This window comes from Heptranchias perlo, chromosome 31 (assembly GCF_035084215.1).
Source record: "Heptranchias perlo isolate sHepPer1 chromosome 31, sHepPer1.hap1, whole genome shotgun sequence".
Taxonomy (NCBI): Eukaryota; Metazoa; Chordata; class Chondrichthyes; order Hexanchiformes; family Hexanchidae; genus Heptranchias; species Heptranchias perlo.
The window spans coordinates 14,129,983-14,137,742 of NC_090355.1; positions in this window are offsets into that span (position 1 = coordinate 14,129,983).

Here is a 7,760-nt window from a genome sequence, read left to right on the forward strand (position 1 = left end):
GAGTCCTTTATCTCTTAACTGTTACACTGGTTTGTTACATGCATGCTCTGGGTTGTAAAATTAGCAAAGATTTATCCATTGACATTAAAGGAATACTCCGGGTTAACAGTCCTTTCCTACTTCCCATAGTTTTAATCAGGAGTGCAGCCACAGTAAAGTGAAATTGAAAAATAAAAAATAAAAATAAAAAGTCGGAGATAAATCACAACATAGAATTTTACAACATAAAAACTGTTTATTCAAGATATATGTGTTGTTTCTTCTTGCTTGCGATGTGGATCCACACAGCCTTATGTACTGTTTAGTTCTGAATTAACATTACCAGTGAGGACAAATCTCATTTGGCACCATCGCACTTCAAGTCATTCATAAAGTCAAAGTTGCATTTTTCATTTTATTATGTTTTTTTAAATAAGTACAATTTCATGTACATCAGGCTGGGGGCACTGAACTGCTTTGTATTTTCCCCATTTAAAATAGGCTTCAGTTTGCACTGCTTTAAAAAATCAATTTGAAAGCAACAGAGAACAACTAATCTAGGAAAAGTCGCCATGAAATGGGAGAGGTCTACATTTCAACACTTACAGACGTTGTTCAATAGCCGTCAAGTTCATTAAACTGTGACTAGTCCAGAGGGAGAACTGTGACAGCTGCTGGCACCCGTCTTAAATTATGAGTGAATTATAGCATTACTAAAAGTCACCCCAGCAGCTAAACAAATAATGCTCAGCTGTCCTTCATCCCTTCAGTGAAGCTTGGAAAAATATTTTCAGACCCCGTCATCACTGAACTCTCAGCAGGTGTATGAATCGCTTCCTCAGGGTAGACAAATGTTAGTTCTTCGAAAAAACTAACTTTTCATTCCGAATTATGTGGAAAAACAGGTCAAGAAGTTATCTATATTAATAACCAAAAAAGGAAACTCTCTCCTCACCCTGTACTTTGTCTCCAAATATTGGAGAGTGAGCTTTTTAAACCACTTAATGTGATCGGATCCTACGGCCAAAGGGTCAATCTTGTGAATCCAACCAAAACATTTTGTTCCTGTCTTCACACATACATCTGTTATATATTATTTAAAGCTAACGAACATGAATATTTTATTAAAAATATTGAACTACTGGTAATCCGTGTAAGTCACACATTTGCATATAAATTGCAGTACAGTATTTAGAAAGCATAAACCATGTAGGAATGTACAATATGCACACCGGAAATTGATCACATGAATACTAAGCAAGGAATAAGAAAATACCATTTGGCCCATCAATTTCATCCCTTCTACAGACCTTCATGCATAATTCACTCTAACATGGATCACACCAAACTGAGGTAACATTCTGCAAAGTTTCTTTCTCTTTTCTCCATGAAGGAAGTCTCTTGAATATCTAATCTTGACAATCCAAATTATTCATTTTGGACTTGTTCCCTTTCTTGAAGTTGTTGGATAATTCCTTCCTTGTCCTTTTAACAGATTCGAAAAGCGAGAGACAATAATATGACTGACAATTAACTTCATTTATTATTGCTTCAAAATGTTCAACTTAAAACTTCGTACAGAGCCATACGTCTAAAATGTGTAGAGAACGTCACGGAAATTGTGAGTGTGGCTTATCCAAGCCAGTTTGCGCTCCCTTGTCGTGAAGGTAGTCAAAGGTTCCTACTGAGTGAAATGTTGTATTTCTTTTTATACCATTTTCTTTCATTGTCTAGTTCTTGCTGGATTCAACTCTACTGGGTGTTCTATGAATCTTAGATCATAGAACAGGTTGCTAGACAATGATGGGAGGGCCTTATGTACTGTTACATTGTACCTTTGCTTCCTATGTTTGGTCTTCCTGAACTACAGCCTTTGTTGTACAAGCCTTTGACATCTTATCCCTTGTAATCTCTATAGCAAAAGGAACTTATTCCTTTATTTATACTGCAGTAATTTCCTTCTTTTACACTCCCGCCTGCTGTGATAAAAAGCTTGTTTTTCAAAAGCCTGTATTTTAACCTAACAAAGCTTTTAGCTCCATATTATATAATTAATGCCACCTCGCTTATTTATTTAATTATCCATAAGTACCTTTCCTTACAGTACAATGTCTTCGGCCCTGAAATTCATCCCTCTCCAACATTTCAGTGTCATTGAGGGGAAAAGATAGAATTTGCGAGCACACAGTTTAAACCAATTCTGTGCACATTAGCTGTTCTGTCTTTGTTCTGTATTAGAATATAAAAACATATCTATATTCTTACAGAAGCGACATTCCCAGAGACTCAATTGCTTGTCTTTTCATACTTATCCTTATAATATATTCTGATATTTCTTTTTGGCCTCTTTTCTTACCAATTTTCTCCCCTCCTCTCCTGGCATCGACCCCCTAGTTGGAGTACAGTACTATGAGAATCCTCTTGTACCTTACCCAAGTGGTCATTATTTATGTGTGAGTCTTGATAATTTCATCAGGTTATATTCCTGTTCCAAGTGTGGGCATCATAGCTGAATCCAGTCTTAACCTCAGCTGATGTCTGAGCGTCTACATTTCCAGCAAGGGACGCTGGAGGGTGATTGGGAGTCAGGGCCCTGGTCTGTTTATTTCCTTCCTACCCCATAGGACCTAAGGGCGTATTTACGCTGCAGCTACCCATCCGATACCAGTAGCTGCAGTTGCATCCAGGCACAATTCTGTTTACATTGCTTGGCCCCTGCCTGGCTGGATCCTTAGCTACCCTGTTTAGGAAAGACTTCTGTCTGTGCCTGGTCAAACCAAAGAGGTGTGAGAAAACCCCCCAAAGAGAGTCCCACTCACCTTTGATCCAGAGTCAGGTCAACCCTGCCTCTGGATTTACTCCTAGTTTATTGTTTGTGCAAAGTGGTCACTGTTAAACTTGCAGTATAAATGTACCCTAACGCTAACTGTAGCAACTCTACCATCACCTCAGCTTTAATCAGCTAACTCAGCACAGTCTTGAGATACTTTGCGATCCTTCCTGTTTTAATGACTCAGCTATTTAATGGACAAATGTGAGGAACCTCAATCCCATTCGTAATCTAATATTTATCTGGCTCTTTTTTGAAGGTGCTAATTGCATTATCTGCTTTAACAGATTAACAGAAGAATAGCATTTTACTATCTGTACCTCTCTATCATGAGTTGTTTTGTCACAAGTGGCAGGCCAGTTAAACTTTTGAAAATATTTTGAATGCAGTTTCCAGATGAAGACTCCACATGTGTCCTACCAAGAAGCTGCTCAAGGTAATGTGCTTTGGGTTACTTATTCCAATCCAATTGTTTTGTAATATTATATGGGATTAAGTACTTTTATTATTCACAATAGGTATAAAATAGTTTCCAGGGTCTGGGTAATCTGGAGACAAATTGTTCAGCTGACTGGCCCTACCGTGCATAAATGCAATGTGCGTAAAAGCAAGAAAGTCCATCACACTGTTCTCCAGCTATTTTATCAATAATACCATCACTCATGTTTTAGAACCTTGCAAACTGGATTAAATAAAGATGACACTGTTGGAGGAGGGAATAATTAGTTTCCTAATTTGAAAAATGTCCATGACTGAGTTATTAGTAGGGCAAATGATTTGTTATCATGCAGATCCATTGAGAAACCAATACTTGCGTTATCTCTGATACATTTTATGTAAAATTCCAATATGCAGATAGCAAATTCCATCACACATAGGAAATATATCGCCGTTCCTTCATTGTCGCTGGGTCAAAATCCTGGAACTCCCTTCCTAACAGCACTGTGGGAGAACCGTCACCACACGGACTGCAGCGGTTCAAGAAGGCGGCTCACCACCACCTTCTCGAGGCCAATTAGGGATGGGCAATAAATGCTGGCCTCGCCAGTGACGCTCACATCCCGTGAACGAATAAAAAAAAAGTGCACAAAATCACAAGATGTCAGACTGCATCAAGTTATTGCCCCTGATTATCAGGCACAAGTGCAAACAGTTTTCATGTTATCCTCTTCTGCCTCCTGTAAAGCACTCTTAAATCTTCTCCCTTTTTTAGTATTGAACTGGAAATGCTGTTCTTGCCCTGAGGATCTATCCGGCAGAGTGAAGGGCACGGAGTTCAGAGATGTTTCATGGAAAATGACAAAACTTGAAATGCTGCCTCACATTGTTAGCTCCCATGTCCTCTCCAGACCACTGGATTTCAACATTGTCCAGTTGTCACTTATTCTGATGGGGACACATTAAGAGAGCACAAAACCATAAAATTCTCCCTATATCTCTTTTGTGCAGTTGTTCGATACAATCAGGAGAATATTATTGATGTTGTCCAGCAGAAGGAATCAATTTTCCCATTTCACAAATTCCAGATTTGAACATTTGAATGTATTGCTTTGGTCTGTAGCAGACATAGGGGCCTCCATCCTTGTACTCCCTTTACTGGCCTACTGGTGTAAAAAGATCACTGAGTGTCCACTCACGTCTATATCTAGCTCAGAAACTGCCAGTGTGAGCTGCCAGCTGACCAACAGGGGAGATCAATGGTGGTTGCTGAATCCACCAGCAGTGCTCTCATTCTCTGTGGAGTGACAATCTGGAGTTTGCATCAGATTCGTCTTCACTGTCTAAGGGAGCAAATTCTCATCAGTTTATAACAGCCAGTTACATCTTGAGGGGCACAGGTGCTGTCCACGTGCACAGAGTCTGTTGAAATATGCTGCCTCTCTTGAATTTTTGAGGTAGGCGAAAGATTAAGCCAGGTTTAACAACAACTGTTCTCGCAACAGAGCTGAAGATACAGGCTGCAGGCTGAGCACAGATGGAAATGTGACTGCTACCGCACCCTCCCTCCCTATCTCTGTAACCTCCTCCAGCCCTATAACCCTCCGAGATCTCTGCGCTCCTCCAATTCTGGCTTCTTGCGCATCACCAATTTTAATCGCTCCACCATTGGCGGCCATGCCTTCAGCTTCCTAGGCTCTAAGCTCAGAAATTCCCTCCCTAAAACTCTCTGCCTCTCTCTACTCCTTTTAGACGTTCTTTAAAACTGACCTCTTTGACCAAGCTTTTGGTCATCTGTCCTAATACCTCCTTATGTGGCTCGGTGTCAAATATTGTCTGATTATGCTCCTGTAAAGTGCTTTGGGACGTGTAAGGCGCTATATAAATGCAAGCTTTGTTGTTGCTATGCGAACCACAGTTTCAAAACCAACTCGAGGGGCTCACTCTAGAGAAGCAACTTATTGGTCTTCACAGCACTGAATGCAGGTTAGAAGACCTTGTACAAACATGTGGCTTGGTAGCTCCCTCGAAGTGGGTTTGACAACTAAAAACATGCCAAGGAGTTGCTAGGGGGGGGTCCCAGCCCCTAAACCCATTGATGAACCTTTCCGGCTATTGTTCTCCTTCTTGTTATTGGTCTTATTTACAGCTTGACCCATGGCAGATGAGAGCCCAGGTAAAAATCAATTATTCTTTGAACTTCTTGCACACAGTCCAGATTTAGGCTGTGTAATGATCCTTCAGTGCCTGAGTGGAGGCCATTTCCTGAAAACGCTGACAGAATTTTCAGGATGCAAATCCTATTTTAGTGGGGGGCACCAGGGACGCAGAATGCAACAAAAAAAAAACACCCATTTCCTGCAGTTAAAGAAGAGTTTAAAAGTTGTATTCGCTGACCCTCAAAACTCAGGAGAGATGAGCTGGAAAACTTTCACGAGTGGTCTATGCTGACCTTATTGTTCTGTTGTGGTGAAGCAGCATATGGTGTTACTAGGGGGAAGGAAAGGAATTGAAGATGCAAGGAATACTTTTACAGGACGTTGTAGCAGGGCATCTAATGGCGTATGCCGTTAGTTAGACCTGCCCTTGCATGTTTAGGTTTTTAAATTTTTTGTGTGGCAAGTTGCTGAAAGTGCGAGCTGATAATGTCGCAGCGAGGGAAACAGGGCATCTGGGACCTGAGTGAACAGGGCAAGCAACTGTGTATCTCCTCAAGCACTCAGATTGATGGATTGAGAAATAAACAGCACAGGGACTGAGAAGGAAGTGTAAATTAGAGTGGGTGAATTCAATGTCAAATCAGGTACAGAAAGAGAAATAAACAGAGGGAAAGAAAGATTGGATTAAGAGAGGGAAAAAAGACAGAAGGGAAAAGTTTTAAATTTAAAATTTGACATTTTTAAAATCATCAACAATTGATACCTGAAGGAATAAGACTCCACACTTGTAATAGTTAATTCTCAGTGCCACAATTAACTTTTATCACGTCATTAAAAGGGTACTTAAGACGTGAAATGACAAGACTTAACTTTCTGTGGCGAGTTTAGTTCGTATCTACTGCGCAAATGCAGCAACGTCAAGCCATTCAATGCATTTCAATGGTGAGAGAGTCAGCGAGGTGCCATTTTTGTGAAGCTAATGGCGCAGTGGCGCAACTCGGACAGCAACTTTTGGATATTGGCGTTTAACCGCACATCTATCCATCGCCTGAAGTTGCAATACCAATTTGCGCATAAATAACGGCGAGCGCCGTTCACCTCACCATTATTTTGACAGCAAAATCTGGCTCACTATTCAAGAAGGTTCCGTAGTTTCTGTAAGTAAACGTGAAGGGCAGGAATTTTGCTGACTTTCTCCAGAATACAACACTTTAATGAGTAATTTATTTTTGCGATCATACTTCAATTGCTTATTGGTCCATACTATAAGTCTATTTGTATTATTTGGTATGAGATTTGGGGCTCGATTTTAGGGTCGGGTTTCCGGCGGGTTACCAGCGGGGTGGCCCCGAAAATCCCGATCTCCGGTCACGTGACCGGATCGCGACGAAATCCCGGCCACTTCCGGGTACCGCGCTGACGTGCGGGGCTGCGCGCACAAGCCCCGCTGGTGGGAATCCCGCAGGCAATTAAAGCCAGCGGGGTTCCACTTGAGAGTACTTAACTTGCTCGTTGTGGTCAGATAATGAGCTGAAGCAGCTGTCAAAAGAGGAAGTGTGGGATTTTAGGTTCAAGGCAGTGAGTTTCCCACACTGGGGGAAACAGACTCCCTCCAACCAGGCGTGTTGCAGCCAGCAGCCTGTGGCAGGTGCCAAGGTGCGCTCCACGGGGGAGAGCCCTCACCCACGCAGGAGGCCACCGCGTCACATAGGGCAACCCCTGCCCTCCACCACCCCCCGCCAAGCCAGAGGACAGACCGACGCGAAACCGCAGCCCCAGTCCGAGGAACCACCCACCTACCCTGCACAACCCCTCAGACCAACACCTGCCAGATGAGTGGTGTGTGGACACCCTCGGAGGACGAAGAGCATGACCAGCACCAGCAGCCTCGCAGTCCACGCCGTCCGCCGCAGAGACGTGGATCCCCCCAACACGGTGTTGTTGCACGCCCACCTGCACAGCAGGAGGGAGGGCTACCGCAGAGAGAGACGCGTCGCAGAGGGCACTACCCTCGCCACAGGATCCACAGACCGAGGCGCAGCTCCCCGGACCTCTCCGAGCAGCAGTGCACAGGGAGGCGCAGATTCGCTCGACATGTAGTCGTGGAGATCTGCAGCCTCTTTCATGCCGAGCTGCTCCTGGCTGGCCCCAGCACCAACTGCTTACCTGTCGCTGGCAAAGTCACCACTGCCCTCCACACCTTCTCCTCCGCATCCTTCCAGGGTGCAGCCGGCTACACCGCCGATGTCTCTCAGTCGTCTGCGCGGACGAGCCCTGCAAATACACCTGCACCTACTCTGCAGTAACACGATGGGTGGCATCAGTGGTGGGTCCTCATAGTGATACCCAGGAGC